General features: G+C 37.0%; 1 pseudogene; it reads right to left on the bottom strand.

The window, feature by feature from the left end:
* LOC149566724 (transcription elongation factor SPT6 homolog) overlaps positions 1-15,907 on the bottom strand; it is a 28,076-nt pseudogene extending 12,169 nt beyond the window's left edge.
* Between the last annotated feature and the right edge of the window lie 4,919 nt (positions 15,908-20,826).

Genomic DNA, 20,826 nt, shown 5'->3' with positions numbered 1-20,826 from the left:
TAAGATGAACTTGTTCGAAGAGCAAGTCTAGAAACTTGTGTTCCATCGATTTTGTCCACATTTTCTTCTTTGAAGAAGAAGATTTTTTGCTCACAGTGAGGGATCCATCTATATCACTCAAAGTAATGGGAGAACACATCTGGTTCACATGATCAAATCTGTCCATGCTCATCATGAGCTCGGTATATGCCATTGTGTACTCCTTCCTATATTTCATTTAAATTTGAAGGCGATAAACTTTAAATATCAATTTGTAATACATCATAATGGAATGAGGCTAACATATTGAATAGGTAAACGTATTACGATTTAAAGTAGTCATATGATTGAAATTGAAAGTTACTGCTCTTTAAATTTAAATGGAATGCAACAAGGAGTAACATCGGAAAAATAGGATTTTCAGCAAATTCGATGTTCTCTTGTTACTAGTGGGCTTATGATTTTCATCATTTGGTACTCCTTGCTGTATTTCATTTAAAATTGAAGACAATAAACTTTAAATATCATTTTTTAATACATCCTAATGCAATGAGGCTAACATTTAATAAACTTGAAAGCATTTAATTGAATATGATAAACATTATTCAACTATAGCATGTGACAGTTTGAGTGGTTTTGAGGTAGCAGATAGGAGGAATAGTTGGGAGACATTTAAGCTACTCCTATCAGATGATACACATTTAAGCAATAATTAATGATAACACATCAACATCAAAAAAACTACCAGCAAGACAAAATGGTGATATCAATGGCAAGTAAATAGTCAGGAGCCCCATTATGAAGCATGTTATTGCACTTTCTCAATGTAAAGATGTATAATACTTGTGCTTTCTTACATTTAAAACAATGTAATCTACATTTCAAGTTGGATTGCGTATTGCAGATATGATCAACAGTTTTTGTACATAAAGTAGGTGTGAAATTGAAAGTTAATGCTCTTTCTATTTAATTAGAATATAGCAAGGACTGATATCAAAATAATGAAATCACACACCATCATTGTATATGCATACATCAATTTAATCATATAAAGCACATTGCCTTCTAATAAATCATTTATTCTCAAGATCTATAATTTTCCCACATCCTACTTGCTATATCTTCTCAAAATTGGGCCCACTCATTTCTATCCTCGTGAGACAACCCATATGTCTCAAGCAGTGATACCTCTATCCCATCACGATCATCTTCCTCTTCAATAGCTACTTCCAATGGAAGGCCATCCTCTATCATAATGAAATTGTGAAGTATGCAACATGCTAAAACAATATAGGATTGTGTCATGATATCATAAGACGTTGCATGTCTTAAGATTGGAAAATGCTGCTTCAAAATGCCAAACGTACATTCTATTGCATTTCTAAGAGAGGAGTGTCGATGGTTGAACAACTCATGTGCAAAGTTTATTGGGTTCTCTCTTGACCACTCTTTCAAGTGGTAGCATGTACACCGATAAAGAGTGAGAAATCCAGGTGCATTTGGATATCCAACATCCACTAGTTAATATTTTCCTTCATAAAGAAAGTATATTGTCAATACTTGAACCATTTAGCATAACCTTGAGTATATTAAAATGTGATTTGGCTTACTAGGGGGAACCACAAGTAGATCTAATCTAGATAGAGCGAAGGCTAGAACACCACTATCTATAGCAGAGCCTTCCCAACCAGCAAGGCAGTACTGAAACTTACAATCAAAGGAGTAGACACCCATAACATTTTGCGATAGGTTTCCTTTTCTATCATGATATTTACCCTATATGTTGACATTGAATCGCACTGGAATATGGGTTCTGTTGATGGCTCCAATGCAATCCTATGGGATGTGGTACACTAATAAAATGTATGCTCAAGTAATAATAAGATAAGGACAAAAATCTAGACAATAAACTTGTAACAATGTGTGATTTACCTTGAAGAATAGTTCAAAACGATCCTTCCCACTAATTTCGGGAGGAGTGCCTGGATCGGGTGGTATGAAGTAATCTCTATGAAGGGCTAAGACAACTGTCAAAACCTTGTGGAAGTACTGACTAACTGTCTCTCCTGAGTGCCCAAAGTTATGGGCAATCTTGCGGTTCCTTATATTGTGCCTAAGGGTGTGGAGGAACATCACTAATTGTTCCTCTAACTTAAAATGGATCGTATCTCTCAAGCTTCCTTTCAGCCTGAGAATACGAGCTAGAGAAAAGAAGGCTGCCCTACTCATTCGAATCTGATCATGACAATCCACCTCATTCAAATGAATAATGCCTCTACAAAAGGAATTTCCTTTTCTTATTCGTTTACCCATTTGACTGCCTTCTCGGGCTACCACTACTTTGGCTATGCCAACAAAAGAAAAAAGAATTGTGAGAATGCGGGTGTATGTGGTCTTCCTAACTATGCTTCCTTGAACCTCTATAGTCTCCATAGGATCCATTAGTGGCTTGAAACGTGGACAATTTAAACACTATCAGTTATGAGATCAACTATCACCTATCGAGATACAACATGATTATTTGCTAGCCTCATTGCATTAAGAAGTCAATTATTTATTCAAATACAACAAGGAGTACCAACTACTGAGGATCATAAGCCCATAATGAACAAATTACAATGATGTGTCATTCTACTCCATGTAATCTATCTATACCAATGCAAGCATAATACTGATTCCATTTGTCTATATGTACACACATATGTATGTATACACGTACATACACACACATGTATGCATGTATGTATGTACACACACATGTATCTATGTATGTATGTACATACACACACACATGTATGTATGTATGTACTTACACACACATGTATGCGTGTATGTATGTATGTACACACACATGTATGCGTGTATGTACGTACACACACATGTATGTATGTATGTATGCACATACACACACATGTATGTATGTATGTATGCATGTACACACATGTATAAATTTACAGACACATGTGTATGTATGTACACATACACATGTACAAACTATAACCTGAATTTGGGTTTTTATGAATGTGTTTTAATAAACCGTTGGGTCCGCTGAAACTGAGGCTCATCTTTTAGAAGATGAAAAGGAGCATTGTTGGTAGTGGGACTAGGGTTTCTTTCTGCATTGATCTATACATAGTGTATGACCTCATAAACTATGTATGGTTGATGTATACATAGTTTAGTTGCTCATTTCATTGGCATGATTTTCATTGATCTCATTACTGAGCACATATTTACTATTTTCCTAAGTAGATTCGAAACAAATTGTTACAACATATATTGATTGTTTTGCTAAGTAGATAGCAGATACAAACATTAACTATGTATAAGTCAACTATGTATAGATAAAAGCTATGATTGTCATTGATCTACCATGTATACAATATACTACATAAATATAGGATGGATTTAGTATCCACCCTTTCTCAATGCAAAATTGGAACATGTGAATAGGGTCACAGGCATAAATGCTTATAGTTAGGTACATCCATCCATACATAGTTTATGACTGGTTGTGTTTAATGGATTTGCAATGATCTATACATAGTTTATGATTTGGCTGTGTTTAATGGAATTGTAATGATCTATACATAGTTTATGACCTTATAAACTGTGTGTGCATGAACTATCTATAGATTAGAGAAAAGATTGGCATTGATCTATACACAGTTTATGATGTCATAAACTATGTACAGATAAAAGCCTTGATTTTCATTAATCTATACATAGTTGATCCATATAGAGTTTACGACTTGGCTCTATTTAATGGTATTGCATTCATCTCTCACAACACTATACTAGAACTCATTACTAGCAAGAAATTGTTACAAAGTTTAGTTGTTCATTTCACTAGTATTGATCTCTCACATCACTATATTGGAATTCATTAGTGAGCACATATTGACTATTTTGCTAAATAGATTTGAAACAAACAGTTACAACATATATTAACTAAATTGCTAAGTAGATAGCAGATAGAAATAGAACCATGATAAACTATGTATAGGTCAACTAATATAGATAAAAGCTATTGATATACTTGTAAATTTCATTGCTATGGGTACAAAAAATCAGAGCTTTAACTATGATATATATAGGTAATAAGAGGTAATGGCGTGAGCACATACTAGAACTCATTCCTGAGCATATATTAACTATTTTTCTAAGCAGACGTACAACAAACTGTTACCATTTGAATGAACAAAAAAAACTCAAAAAAAAACCCCAATATGCAAATGTGGGTGGGAGAAGAGAACCGTGCATGTGAGAAGAGAGTTGTGTTCAAATCCATTGCCGCTGTTCAAAGTAGAGAAACCCTAGCCACAACTACAACCACAAAAAATGAGCTGTGTTCAAAGCAACTGCCACCACTGTCCAAAGTAGAGAAACCCCAGCCCCAACCACAACTACAACAAACGCCACAACCTAGAAAATGCCACGACCACAGCAAACGCAACAACAAACACCACAATAGCCACAAAAACCCTCGTCTTCCACAACACAACAACAAAACAACTACAACAAAACAACAATGCACTTTTGCTCTTCCAAAAACCTAAGGTGAATTCTGCAGACCTGACGATTTATTTAAACCCATTCATAAAAACCCAAATTTGGGTTTTCATTTCAACTTCCACCTATTTGTTGGAAGACGTTTCTTCCATTTTTGGAGCATAATTGGCAGAAGAAAGCAAAAATCGGGTTCTGCATTTGATGATCCAAACACCCCTTTTTTCCTCCATAACCAGATTTTGGCCCTTGAAACCCTATTCCACCCCGCTTCTTCCTGTAACCAAATAGGGCCTAAGTGAGGAGGAGGAGATATAATGGGAGAAAACTAGAAGACACAATCAAAAGGATGCGAACACAGTGGCAATTAAAGGATGGAAAATAGCAAAGATGACATGGATGGTCTGGTAATGCATGCAGCTACCTACAGGTGACATATTCCCTTGATGGTATGAATAGCATATATCCAAATCAATGTATACAAACATAAACATTGTGGCCTGTTAATGCTGAGAGAAGTCAGATAGGCCATACCAAGTTTGAATTCGTCTCTCACCAAATGGAGGAAATGTATTTTTTAGCGTTCTGGAAGACACCCAATTGACTCAATAATATTGGGAGATGAAAAAGATTGGTGACAAGAAGTGCCAAGTCATAGAGATACTAAGGCATCATTACAACAACTTAATAATAATAAATCAAAAAAAAGTATAATAGTCAACCAGTCTAATGAATCTAGATATATTAGACAACCTTACGTTCCACAGAAGTTTTACATAGATTCATACGTTTATAGCAAAATGATAATTGATATTGAATATATGCAATTATTTGACCGCGTAAGAAAGTGAAATTATGGAATTGACACAAGTTACTAAGATCGTCAAGAAAGGGGACATTACACAAAAGCTATTAACTAATTTTATTATCTGCAGTAGTCATCCACAATCTTTTGTCAAGCATAAAAGTATATTATGGAAAGTAGCAAAAAACCGAAAATCTTCATGTCATACCTCAAAGATATCATGCTTCAAATATTTACACCGCAAATTTGAGGCTCCCAAAACAACTATATGAGGTTGATGATCCATCATAAACTTCACTAAGGTAGAAAGCTTCAAATTCATCCATTAATGTACCATCTAAGTCATCCTTAGACAAACCAATAGTAACCAAAAGAATTTTCTCCTCTCCAGCTTTCTGAATAAGAAGCCATTGTGCATCGTCAAACTTACTTATTGGCTTATTACTCAGCCACTTTACCCTAGCATACTGATGGAACAAGCCTATAGCATCATTACCATCAGCAGTAGGCTTAGTAGTTACCACTGCCTTTTCCATGTAGAAAGTGCGGGCATATTCCTTAACAGCTCGCTCACAACTAATTTCTACTACAACCTAAAAAAAGCACCAATAATCCATTAGATGACAAAATTTTAACACATAAATTAAGCAATACAAGCAAAATGTTGTGGACAAACCATGCCATGTTCCTAGCACCTTTGAGCACTGACTGTGGATTGACAAATTCTCTAGCAAAAAATCCAATTACCACATCCTCTGGTGTATTGCTTTCATCTTCAAACTCGTACATCTGGAAAAAAATTAGAAAATAGCCTTCATTCATTTGCTGAAAGTAACACTGCACAATCATAGTAGGGGCACATTAAATACAGAAGACAAGTAGTTACCTTATACATAGCTAATAGATTTTTGCCCAGTTGCTGAGAGGGAAGACCAAAACTACTTGATATAGCCCCCAATCCAGACTTCCGATAGATGCCATACATGGATTTGCGTTTTGGCCTCTTGAACAGACCACCTTCTACCTCAAATTCATTAGGAGGAAAATGTAGGTTAAATTTTTCATCTGTCATCAATAGTCCTTTCAGATTTTGCATCATCAAGAGACTGAAAAACTGTTTCTAATAGCCTCCATCTTGTTGCATCTCTTCTAGCTCCTTCTCCAGCTCATTTCTCATAAGATTCTTTGAGAGCCGACTTCCTCCTTTGAAGTAAAAGCCATTTTCAAGTCCCAAACCTGTATTTCCCACAGTGCCTAAAATAAGGACAAATTGTAAGCCATTCAACATTTTTATGTGTAACAAAAGGCATCCTTAACTATATTCTCACCTTGTACATTTTCATTTTAGACTTATTTTTCCTTGTTTGCAGCTTTACCTGTAGATTTATCAGTAGTTTCTTTAGTGTTGTACTCTTTCTCTTGAAGCAAGTTAAGACACATTTCTTTCCGGTACATAGCAATAAATATGACCTTGCACAATTAACATTTTACAGCTCAGACAATTTATAAATATGCAGTAAGTAGTCCTCAAACAAATATTATACCTTATTTTAAGGAAACAAAATATTTTATTTCATCAGAATAAAAAGTGAGTATGTGTAAATTCAACTTTGCAGAAAAACAAACAAACAAACGTTCCTTATTTGAACAAATAACACTTTATTTCACCAGAAAAAAGTGAATATGTGAAAAATCAACTTTGCAGTAAAATAAACAAACATTATGCCTTGTTTTAACTTAAAAAAACTATTATAGCAGCCTGAAAGAAAATCTATGTAAACTCAACATTGCAAAAAAATAAATGAGCTTACTTCTAGCTTTTGATCATGGAACATCTTTAATACATTAGTAATATCCTTCACTACTTCTTCCTTGTCCAGCTGTGCAATATACTGAAACTCTTTCCTAATTGGTACAACTAATGAACCAAATACTTGCTCATATATTCATTTTGCCTCCGGTACTGTATTCTCATTTTGTGGAACTAGACCCGTAATCTCTTCAAACAACTGAAGCAAACAAACAAAATATACTCAATCAGTGTTAACATGTTGCAGAAACTGAAATAACTTTGAAAGCATCAAACATGTTTCACATACAAAAATAACTTCAAACTTTAGAATGTGATGGCTAACATAAAAAAAGTTACTTTTATTTTTGAATTTCCAAACATATATGATAGAAATGTAATACATTAGAACAAAAATATTCGACAATAAAAATATAAATTTTACCCACCTGAAATCGTTCAGGCACATCTATTTCACGAATTTCATCATCCTTAGCTGTTATGTAATTCTTTGCCAAAATGCTTGGCTCAAACTCATCCTCAAGTCTCCTTGCACCTCAGTCATCATCAGGTCCTCCTAAACCATCGAGACCTCTCATTTTTAGACCTTACTTTCGAAGACTCAAAATTCATCCACATCACCAAATATATCCCGTGCTTCTTGCAAAGCAAATGAGGATATGCCTAGAGCTTGCTTGGCTGCTCGTTTTTTCAATTTCCTCTTCCTCCTAAAGCAAAGACCAAAAGAAAGTAGTTTTTGTAAGACATAAACCAAGAAAGTAAAAACATTCACATCTTGGATTATATAATATATCATATTAATGAAAATGATAATATGTGAAAATAGAAATATAATAAAAGATACCCTGCAAATAAATTGTTTTCATCTTGGTAACATTATTATTATGGAATAAATAATCTATAATAAAATCGATAAATATGAAAATTCAAACACAATAAAAAGATACCTTACAGGTACATCGTTTTCATCTACTTCTTCTTCATCGACAATAAAATCTGCCATTTTGTCTTCTTCCCCCATGTCCTCCTCTTCTTCAAGCTGATCTTCCTCTTCTGCAACATCTTTTGGGGGCACTCCTACAAATTTTCAAGTACCATGCCTAAGTAAAATGATCTACTATACAAAAAGATCAGACCTTTGATTGCAACTAGGCAAAGCAGAGAAAAGAGGCAAATAGCAAATGAACCAAGCAGAGGATCAACAAACTGTTTATCTCTTGAGAATAATCTTTATACCTTCATCATCCCCAAACAAACTACATTTCAATGTTTCCTCAGCAGTGGCACCTGTCCAACCACCATCTTCCAGCTCATCCTCATCAGAGAAGCCTGTCTTTTCCTCTATACGATTATTCTTTCTAGCTCTCTTTAGGCATTTAAACTTCTCGCTAACCTGTAATAATTTCAAAAAAGCACATTATGTTTCCACTGAAGGAATTGACTTATACATAAGGAGTAGTTACGCAGACATACAAAATTTGGACGCTGAAAACCAGTCATATTGGCCTCCTGTAGTAACTCATAATCATCTTTGACATCAAGTTCATAATTCTCTTCAGAATCCCTGTGCTCACACACAAACAATGAATTAAAATATATAACAGGTTTACTCAGTGTAAAATAATATCATTTCTCATAGAACATGGAAAATCAACAATACTAGAGCAGACCTTTTTTTCCTCTTTTTTTTTCTTGCGTTCATTTCTTCATCACGACTTTCTCTAGCTTCTTATTCTACATTATCAACTATGAAGCCATCTTTCTCATATTCATCTTGTTCCTCTTCTTCATTGATCATGTAGAATGCTTTTATTTGTTTTTAAACTAAAAGAGGGGTAAAATTTTTATTGAATATCAAAGAGAGCTGAACAACACAAGAAACAAAGAGAACTACATAGCTTTATCCTAGTCCACAAGGTGATCCAGCATCTGAGATAAATCAAGGGGAAGCATCCTAAGATCAAGAATGTTCCAAGCCGGCCCCTGCTCAGAGGCCCATTTAGCCAGACAATCAGCCACACTGTTCCACTCACGAGGGATATGCATAAAGGACACAGAATCCATAAAATTGCATAACTAAATGATCTGCTGAATAACCAGAGCCAAATGCCAATCCACATGCACAAGGTTCCTATTATGCAATAAGTTCACAACCACCTGTGAGTCAGTCTCACAGATGATTCTTTTCCAACCACATAGATAACATTGTTCCACTGCAACCAAGATAGCCAAGGCTTCCATGAGGTTATTAGTATGGTAACCCTTGTATATAGAAAACAAAAACTAGATATCACCAGAACTATCATGCCCAACTCTCCCAATACCAGTTGGACCAGGATTTCTCCGAGAAGAACCATCAGTGTTGATTTTAAGAGTGCCCGCCTCAGGAGGAGACCAACGTCCCTGACGATTAACACGCTGAGGGTGTTGTTTAGCTCTATTCCCAGAGCGGGTGTAGGGGATCGAGGGAGAGCAACCCTGAAGAGGAAAGGAGAGGTGAGAGTAAATACCAGCATCAGTAGGATCACATTTAGCAAGGAGTTTTTCTTGAAGAGAATTAACAATTCTCCCCCATAGGTGCCTGAGCTCAAACTGCAAATTATGAAAGATCCTTCTATTCCTCTCAAGCCAAAAATGCCATAAAATAAGGGAAGGGCCGATAGTCCAAGCAACTTGAAGAAAATAATTCTTGGAAGGGGAATGGCCCAAACGGTCCTAGAATTCAGACAAAGAGGACACATGCCAGCACGTGCATCCCCACACACTCCACAAGAGGTGCCAAATCTGTTTGGCAAAGGGGCACTGGAAAAAAAGGTGAGATACAGACTCTTCACTATTGTGGCAGAGAACATAGATGGAAGGCCCCTAGAAGCCTCGCTTGCAGAGATTATCCCAAGTGAGACAACGATTGTAAACCAAAATCTAGAGGAAAAAATTACACTTAGGCCATGAAAAACTATTCCAAACTTTCTTCCACCAAGAGACCTCCACCTCACCAAAAATTTGTTTTATCAACCCAAGGTACCCAGATGAAACATAATACTTGCCAGAAGAAGCACCTCCCCAAGCCAAAACATCGGGTTCCTGCAACGAGCTGCACTCCCTAGAAGCCAATATCTGAGAGAGTTTCAGCCAATCTCCCAGGGAGCCACCGGAGGCCAATCAGAAGAATTCTTCCATCTATAACCCATAGCAAGGCCCGGGTTAAAAGCCTCCTTATAATGAGCCACCTTATTCCATCCAGCAGAAAGGAAAGAATCATAAAGAGCTTGCAAGTGAGGATGAGAGGAAAGGAGAGGAGGATGCCTAGTCCAAGAATCACTCCAAAATAGAGCCTCAGTGCCTCTATTGCAGATCCAAAATAAACTTCTCTTCACCAGGTGAGCACCAATCTTGAGGGTATTCCACACCATAGAGCCTCTTCCCTCAAGAGAAAACCTGGAAAAGGTTCAACACTAGGTAAATACTTGTGTGACAGGATATGGGCCCAAATTTGAGACTGACTAGTACACCAACACCAATAGAGCTTGGCAGCAAGAGCTTGACTGCACAAGATAGCAGACCGAAGGCCAAGGCCTCCTTCCTTTTTTGGCCGACAAACAATATCCCAATTTATGAGGCTCCATTTGGTATGTTGCAAATTGCCACTCCAAAGAAATTGGTGAGAGAGGGCATCAAATTCTTTAAGAAAATACACTGAGGCAGCCTGAACCATGCTTTTGTATATGGGAATAGCTTGAATTATAGATTGAAGGAGTATCACCCTCCTAGTAGTAGAGAGCCACTTGTGAGTCCAATTATTGACCTTTTGTCGAAGTTTGTCAAGCAAGCTTTGCCAGAAAAGCCTAGGCTATCTACCCACCACAATAGGGACCCCCAAGTAAGTCAGAGGGAGAGGCGCAATCTGAAATCTTAAGATATTAGCAATCCTCCGCTAGATCGGCGTAGGAGTATTGAAGAAAAAAATAGAGGACTTCTGGTCATTAATTTTCTACCTAGAGACAGCCAAATAAGTATCCAAGGTGAGCCGAAAGGCTTTAGCTTCCCGAATCCGAGCTCTCCCAGCAAGGGTAGTATCATCAACAAATTGAAGGTGAGAAAGAGCAGGCAAACCATTTCTCCATTGCCATCCTTGAATCAAATTTTGGGAAATATGAAACTTGATAAGTCTACCAAGTCCCTCAGCCATAATGATAAACAAATAAGGCGAGATGGGATCTCCCTAACAAAGACCTCTAGAAGCCCCAAAAAGCTCTGTCGGTTCACCATTAAGAAGGACCGAGAAGGAAGGAGTAGTAACATAGCTAAGAACCCATCTAACCCAATCTTGACTGAAGCCAAAAGCAAGAAGAACTTTCCACAAGAAATCCCAATTGACTCTATCATAAGCCTTAGCCATATCAAGCTTAATAAACATAGCGCATTCCTTGAAAGTACACATAAAGTGAATAGCTTCAGAAGCAATAACCACCCCATCCAAAATTTGTTTTCCTGCCACAAAACCCCCTTGTTCCTCAGAGATAACCATAGGAAGGCAAACTTTAAGCCTCTCTGCTAGGAGCTTAGTGAGGATTTTATAGACCACATTACAAAGAGCAATGGGCCTAAAAAAGTCCAGCTGATTAGCCTCTTCCTTCTTCGGAATAAGGACTAAGAAAGTAGCATTCAAGGCTCGAAGCATTTCTTTGTTGGAAAAGGACTCCTGAACCACATCCAAAAGGTCATGATTGATAATATCCCAAAATTCTTGAAAGAATTCAATAGGGAAACCATCCAGCCCTGAAACTTTGCCCTTTCGCAAGCTGAAGACCACCCCCTCCAATTCAGACAGACTAATTGGCCTCATAAGAGAATCATTCATCTCCCTAGTCACAACAGAGGGAATACAAGACAAGATAGTATTCTCCTCAATCTATGTTGGAGGTAAATCATCTAAAAAAAGAAGAGAGTAAAACTGAATAGCTTCCCTGGAAATAGCTTGAGAAGAAGTCAGACGCATCCCATCAGAAGTAACAAGAGAAGAAATGTAACTCCTATTACGTCGAGCTTGCACAAATTTATGGAAAAATGCAGTGTTCTTGTCCCCTTCCTGAAGCCAGTCAACTCGAGGCTTCTGTTTCCAATAGATTTCTTCTCTAAGATCCCACTCAACTAAATCAATAGAAGCTCAGGATTCTGCAATGCCAAGAGCTTCTGAAAAACCTAGATCCCAAATCTACCTAGTAATAACATCAAGACGATCCTGAGCCCTCCTCTTCATAATATGAAGATTACCAAAACAATTCCTGTTCCAATGCTTCAACTTCCTTTTAACAAATTGAAGTTTTTTAGAGAAGGAGAACATAGCAGTGCCATAGGCAGGGCCTCCCTGTCTCCACCAGTGAGCCATTAAGTCATGAAGAGAAGAGTCTCAAAGCCACATCAGCTGGAACTTAAAGGGATGGTTCTTGGGGATAGCAACATAACTAGCTGTGAGCTTAATAGGCCAGTGGTCAGAACCTCTCCAATCAAGAATTTCAAAAGAGAGCAAAATAGAACCAGAATTCCAAAAGCAGGAAACAAGGAACCTGTCCAAGCATTCTGAGATAGCATCATTTCCAACTCTATGATTGTTCCAAGTAAAGAGCCCATTGAGAGGCTTGACATCAGAGAGATGTAAAAGATCAATATTTTGTCGAAGAAGCTCAGAAGAAGGACCCAAGCGAGCTAGCCCACCCCTCTTCTCCTCTAAACTGAGAACAGAGTTGAAGGCTCTAGCCACAATCCAAGGCAAGAAAGGATGGCAGCTTCTGACATGCTTAATATGATCCCAGAGCTTAGACTTTCTAGGGAGATCAATAGGAGCATACACATTAGTAACAAGAATCATCTCGCCAATCTCTAGAGAGGAAGCAACCATTGAAAGAGCCGAGAGGCAAGAGACCCAGTAAAGTGGCGTAATTTTCTTAGGATCCCAGCTGATGGCAAGACCACCAGAGCTCCCCAAAGCATCAATACACTGACATTGGCCTAGAAACCAAATGTTAGGAGCACATCTAAACATGGAGTCCACTGAAAGCTTGGTCTCTTGGATACAAAGGATATCTGGAGAATGCTCAACCACAAGATCGTGAATAGCTTTTTGTCTGGGGATGCTATTCAACCCCCTCACATTCCATGAGAGAATAATCATTGAATAGAGTGGGGAAAATGCTCATCCAAAGTCTTGACAACCCCAGACTCTACCAATAAATCTCCTGTAAGTTTAATTTTTTCCTGATCCTACTTTCGCCCAACTCTTAAGGGAGTAGTAAAAGAGACTTTCTTAAATGGTCTTTGCATCAGGCCCAAAGCAAGAGAAGATCCCTTTCCTTTACCAGAGGCAAACACATCTTTAACCAAATCTGCTAGAAGAACATCATCCTTTTTCTGTGGAGCAGGAAAAACCACAAGGGCACCAGACTCAGGGCCAATAGAAGTCTTCGACATATGCTGAACTACAACATCTTAGTTGCCACTAAGAGTAGAATTCCTCCCCTCTAGACTAGTAGTTGCACCCTGAGCCTCTACAGGAATACCTTCTTCTGTAACCATATTGTCAAGAACCTCAAAACGATTAAACCCTGAGTCCACTTGTCGATCTAGATGAGATCATTTTTGACCCCACGTCTTAGCACGGTTTTGAGCCAGGATAAAACCATCCTTATCAGGACTAGTAGAACTGGATGGCCCTGGCCCCTAACTTGAAGTGTTCATATGAGCTTTCCCTCTACTTGCACTATCAGATGGAGCATTTCCTTTTCCACTATCATTTTGACCATTCCCCTTTCCATCGTTAGCCATCCTTGGGCCAGAAAACCCAACAGGGGTACCATTGTCGTTGGAGGGTTAAGGGCATTGAGGTTGTAAATGACCATACACATGACAAAGGCGGCAACGAAAGGGAATAGATTCATAGTCTAGCTTTTGGATCCAAGAAGAAGAGCCAAGACAAATTTCTAGAGAATCTGGCAAAGGATTATTTAAATCAATTTCAACACAAATACAAGCATAGGAAATAACCATTTTATCCAAAGATTGGTGGGCTATAACACTCATCTTTCTGAGCACAATGGTAATTTGTTGCAAGATATCCTCATGCCAGAACTCCAAAGGAAGTTGCGACAGGCGGACCCAAACAGGAACTCTCGAAGGAAGATCCTTAGCATAATTGAACCTCGGATGCCAGGGTTTGACAAAAAGACCTACTCTATCATAAAAATATGGGCCTCCCTCAAAGACTCAATTTTGATCTGACATACAAGAGAAATTCACCAAAAAGTGGCTATTCCCAGCCAACATAATGTCCATATCACCTTCCACCTACCATGAATGGTGAATCCAAGTTTCCAGAGTTGCTAGGGAAATTCGAATACCAAGAAACTTGCATATCAATGCATGTGTGGCCAAATAGTCCACATCCTCCATTACTGCTTCTGGAGGAATAACCAGCACAGGCTGATCCTAGCTATGCGGAAAACAACCATTAACTTTATTTAACTTTTGGCACTCGCTAACATAAAATGGCTCCTTCTCCTGTGACTGCGCCTCGGGAGAAGATTTATCACAACTAGAGGCTCCAACAAGAATGAGACTTGTGGAAACCCCACTCGCAGCCATAATAGCCAGGTAGACAAACTTTGAAAAAAGCTCTTAAAATTTGTTTTCCACAATAAACGCAAACCCTGCACAACAATAATCGTCCAATATTGAATCTACAAAAGGTCTCACTAGATAGAAGAGATATGGGGCGCTCTCCCTATGCATGCACAGCCCAGAGGCAGCACAACAAGCTTCCGAAACCCTCACACACAGTCGCTTCCAATTCCTATCCTCCCTTCATCCTTCTCATTCTTTCTTAGTATTACAATTCTGCAGAATGCTTTTATTATATACTTCAATATTTAATCATTTAAATCATTGGTTGATGATCTTACGCAAAATTTGTAAATTAAAACCACAGATAGTATGGAACAATGAATAAAAAAAAATCATGCTACGACTTTCATACAAGACATAACTAATTGTAATAGGAGAAAATATACATATGTTTTACCTTTACCCTCCTCCTCCTCATCTTCATCAGCAGCCTTTGTATCACGAGCATCCCTGATGTTACTTTCTTCATACTCTGGTATAGAAACCAATAATATAAGTTAGGTTCAAGAAACTAAGGGCCTATTTGGTCGTGGGCATAGGAATGGAGAATAGGCATGTAATATTGGGAATAGGAATGGCTATTCCAACAACAGGTATTTTTTGGAATGGGTATAAGCTCATTTTAGAGGCAAAATGGGAATATGTATTCCTATTCCCTATCCCAAGTGACGAACCAAACAGAAAATGGAAAACGTATTCCAACTTTTCTATTCTTATTCCAGCAATCAAACGGGCCCTAAAGGTAAATAAACAAACATTACCTGAAACATTCCATGGGACCTCTATTCCATTTCTTCTAAATATGAGTTTTAGGCTTCACAACTAGTGCTTTCCATTTTTTTGATAGGCATTAAAATTACCATGTTTGAAAAAAGAATTAAATCTTCATCTATAATTTAATAGATGTAACAAAATTATATCTGCAGAGTTCTACCATAAAGAAGACTTGCCTAAGTCTGTTAAATTTAACATACCTTCTTCATCATCAGAAACACTATTTCTAGCAACCATGTTTGAAAGAAATGAGCAACACCAACAAACCAAAAAAGCAAAACTATAACCTAGCCCCTCAAAGAGACATGAAAAAATTTCAGTTAATATACAATATTGTGTCATCAAATATGTGATAATTAATATGATGAAAATATATGTTTTTGATTCAATTAATTGAAACTAAATTTAGAGTCAAAACTATAATTGAAGTTATCATTAGTATAAGTTTTATCATTAAAGTCATATCGCAATTTTAAATAAAGGAAAGTTTGCAATAGACTATTATTTTATGATATTGTTTATATTTGCATGTAATTGTTATTTCTATCTTTGGTTTAATCCTAATAAGTGGTATCAGAGCGAGGTTGTTTTTTCAGTTATCCTCTACAAGAAAGTCTCACAATTGAGTGGGAGCAATGGCAGATGAGGGTAAGGTGAGGGTTGACAGGTTTAATGGGAAAAACTTTCAGTTATGGAAGATGCAAATGGAAGACTATCTTTATTAGAAGGATATATGGAACCCATTGGAAGGAAAGCCAAGAATCAGGGATCTATGTCAAATGACGACTGGGATCTTCTGAAAAAAAAGGCGCTTGGAAACATTCGATTATGCCTAGCACTATCGATGGCATTTAATATTAAAAAAGCAAATACAACAGAAGAGTTGATGCAAACCCTAGCGAAATTGTATGAAAAACCCTCCACTTCAAACAAGGTATTTATCATGAAGAGTTTATTTAATACGAAAATGGTAGAAGGTGGATCTGTTGTGGATCATTTAAATGAGTTTAATACTATTACTAGTCAGTTATCTTCTGTGGGTATCAATTTTGATGAAGAAATTAGGGCTCTCTTGATTTTGTGTTCTTTGCCTTAAAGTTGGAATGGCTATGAGTAATTATGTTCCTGGATCTAGTACCCTAAAATATGATGATGTGATCTGTGTTGTTTTGAGTGACGAAACTTGTAAGAAAACCTTAGGTGGATTTACATCAACAAGTGCTTTGAATGCACAAAGCAAAGGTAGAATGACTGAAAGAGGAAATAATTCCAAAAATCATGAGAAATCAAGAGGAAATTCAAAAGGGAGGAGGTCTCAATCGAGAGGATCGAATGACTATTGTTACTGTGGGAAACCAAGGCATAAAAAGAAAGATTGTTGGACTCAAAAGAAAAATGAAGGAGATAAACTAGATGGAGAAAATGAGACAAATGTGTTAAGTAACAAATCCGAAGAGAATGCTTTGCTTCTATCTTTAGAAAGTGTTGATGATTCATGAGTTTTAGACTATGGTGTTTCATTTCATGCTACACCTCATAGAGGTTATTTCATTGATTATGTCCAAGGGGATTTTAGGCTTGTTTATTTGAGGGATAATGAACCCTATCAAATTTTTGGAAAGGGAAAAGTTAAGATTAAGTTGTAGAATGGGAATCATTGGCTACTACATGAGGTAAGACATGTTCCAAGGCTGAGTAGGAATTTAATTTCAGCAGGGCAACTCAATGATGAGGGTTGTGTAGTTACTTTTAATGATAAAAAATGAAAATTTCAAAAGGTTCCCTTGTAGTAGCAAAAGGTGTGAAAGTAGGCACCTTATATCTTTGTACAGGTCATATTGTTCCTTCTACTTTAATTGTTTCAGAGAAAAATGAATGTTTAGGAACAATTGTTGTGGTTGAGCAAGGAGAACAAGTAGCTGCTGGAAATTCTGATACAATGTTATGGCACAACAAACTTGAGCACATGAGTGAGAAAGGTATGAAAGTATTTCATTCAAAGAAATTTCTACCAGGTCTGAAATGTGTTAATATGGATTTCTGTGAAAGTTGTGTGTATGGAAAATAAAAGAGAGTGAGTTTTGTGAAGACTGGGAAGGAAAATAAAAAGGACAAATTAGAACTTGTGCATACAGATGTATGAGGACCAGCTCAGGTATCTTCCCTTGGTGGCTCTTATTATTATGTTACATTCATTGATGATGCAAATAGAAAAGTATGGGTTTATTTCCTTAGACAAAAATCTGAAGTATTTGAAACTTTTAAAAAATGGAAATGCTTGGTTGAAAATGAGATTGGTAAGGAATTAAAATATCTTAGATTTGATAATGGTGATGAGTATTGCAGTCATGAATTTGAGAATTATTGCTCCACCAATGGTATTCATAGACAGAAAATTGTTCCAAGGACTTCACAAGAAAATGGAGTGGCTGGATGCATGAACATGACTATAATGGAGCGTGCACTAAGCATGATGTTGCATGCTAGGTTGCCTTTATACATGTGGGTAGAGGCTATCAATACTACTATATATTTGATTAATAGAGGTCCCTCTACTCCTTTGGGTTGTGGTATTCTAGAGGAAGCATGGACTAGTGAGAAGGTGAGTTATTCTTTTCTCTAAACCTTCGGTTGTGAAGCATTTGCTCACATAGATTTTGAAAATAGAACCAAGCTGAAAGCTAAGTCAAAGAAATGTGTATTTGTTGGATATGACATTAATGAATTTGGTTATAGGCTTTGAGATTTTGAAAATCATAAAATTGTAAAAAGCAGGGATGTCATAAAGTGTTGTACAAAGATCTGTTGCAGCAACATAAGAAGAAAGAAGATGATTATGTAGTGTTGGATGATACTCCAAAAGATGATGTTCCAGCCATTCCTCATGATGTGTAACAACCACAACAACAAATACCACACACACCAGTGAACGTTAGATGGTCAACAAAGCAAACTAGACCTCCACAAAGATTTTCTCTCTTTGTATTCTATTTTACTTATTGATATTGGTGAACTTGAATGTTATGATGAAGCTATGTAGGTGGATACTAAGATTCAGTGGGAGTCTGCAATGTGAGATGAAATGGACTCTTTGCTGAAAAATAAGACATAGGATTTATGCAAGTTGCCTGCAGGTAAAAGGGCTTTACAGAATAAGTGGGTTTATGAGTTAAAAAAAGAGGATGGAGGTAAGAAAAGATTTAAAGCCAGGTTAGTTGTAAAAAGATTTGCACAAAAAAAGGGCATTGCTTTTGATGAGATATTTTCTCCTGTTGTTAAAATGACTTTTATCCGTACTGTTTTAAGTATTGTGGCTACTGAAGATTTGCATTTAGAGCAGTTTGATATTAAAACAACCTTTCTTCATGGTGATTTGGATGAAGAGATATATATGGCTCAGCCACAAGGATTTGAGATGAAAGGTAAGGAGAACTTAGTGTGCAAATTGAAAAAAAGTTTATATGGCTTGAAATAAGTAGCTCGGCAATCGTATCTGAAATTTGATAGTTTTATGTATGAGCATGGATACAGTGTGTGTCATTTAGATCATTGTGTTTACTTTAAGAGGTTGGATGATGATAACTACATTATTTTATGTTTATATGTTAATGATATTGTTGTAGCTGGGTTTAACATGGATCAGATTAAGGGGTTGAAATGTCAGTTAGTACATGCATTTGCTATGAAGGATTTGGGGGCAAAAAAACAAATCCTTGGTATGAAGATTTGCAGAGATAGGAAGAACAAAAAATTGACGCTATCTCAGGCTGATTATGTTGAGAAGGTGTTGCAACATTTCTCTATGGAGAATGCTAAAGCTGTCAACACACCTTTACCTAGTCATTTGAAATTGACTAAGGAGATGTGTCCCAAGACACAAGAAGAGGAGGATAAGATGTCTAAGGTACCTTATGCTTCAGCTTTAGGAAGCTTGATGTATGTTATGGTATGTACAAGGCTAGATATTGCACATGTAGTGGGAGTCCTTAGTAGGTATATGAGTCATCCAGGAATTGAGCATTGGAATGCAATCAAATGGATTCTCTGATATTTGAGAAGAACATTCAGTAAGTGTTTACACTTTGGAGGCTCTACTACTGATTTATAAGGCTATGTTGACTCAAATTTGGTAGGGGATATCGATACCAGGCAAAGTACTATAGGTTATGTCTTTACTATTGGTGGGGTAGCTGTGAGCTGGGTTTCTAGGTTATAGAAGGTTAATGCTTTATCCACTACAGAGGCAACCAAGGAGATGATATGGCTTTGGTTCTTCTTGGAAGAATTGGGGCACCCTCAAAGGGATAATTATTTGTTTACCGATAGTCAGAGTACCATTCATCTTGCCAAGAATTCAGCTCTGCATTCAAAGACCAAACACATTTAGCTGCGGTACCATTCCATTTGGTCAGTTTTGGATGATGGATGGTTAAAGTTGGATAAGATACAGACAGATGAAAATCCAGCGAATATGTTTATACAAAGGTAGTGACAAGGGAGAAGCTGGATTCCTATTTAGGTTCGGTTGGTCTTCTAAACTGAACATGAATAAAAGAACCATAGAGTCCAAGCTGGTTTGATCTAGTGTGAACCCCATGTGGTAGCAGTATTGCTACAAGATTAGTCTCCAAGTGGGAGATTGTTGTCTTGTGTGGAGTTCGATCAATCCCCAAGTGGGAGATTATTAGTCTGTGGTGACTGATTAGGAAAGTACAATACATACTTCATAATTTTGTTTGGCCTGTGGTCGATGTTTTGGCCGACGTATGGCTAACATGTTGTAACCCTAAAGCAGCATAAAAATACTTGTATATAAGAGCTTAGGGTTAGAGATTGTTTCATTGTAGGTGATGCAAAAATTGGTTCTTGCAGCATTATTGAGTTGTAAGGGATTACAGATTGTAATCAGGTTGTAATCACTGGATTGTAATAATATCAGACTTGTTGTTTGGTGGACGTGGCCTAGGGATTGGGTGAACTATGTTAAATCTTGGTGTCTTGTGTTCTCTTCTGTGTGATCTATTATTTTTCGATATTGTTTATATTTGCATGTTATTGTTATTTCTGTCTGTGGTTTAATCCTAATAGATAGATGAAAATAGCTTCCAAAGACCCAATTATAGCTTTAAACATGCTCACCTATAGCTAAAACAACTGAGCTTAGTGTAATCAGCTAAAGATAACAAATATCTGTAAAATTCACAACACTTTCTTGCAAAGGATAAAATACATCAAATGCAAACAACAAAGAAGATTCAAATGCTATCAAAAT

The sequence above is a fragment of the Cupressus sempervirens genome, chromosome 3, assembly GCF_028749045.1.
Source record: "Cupressus sempervirens isolate cs-2001-9-10 chromosome 3, ASM2874904v1, whole genome shotgun sequence".
NCBI lineage: Eukaryota > Viridiplantae > Streptophyta > Pinopsida > Cupressales > Cupressaceae > Cupressus > Cupressus sempervirens.
This window is presented reverse-complemented; position numbering and strand designations above follow the sequence as displayed.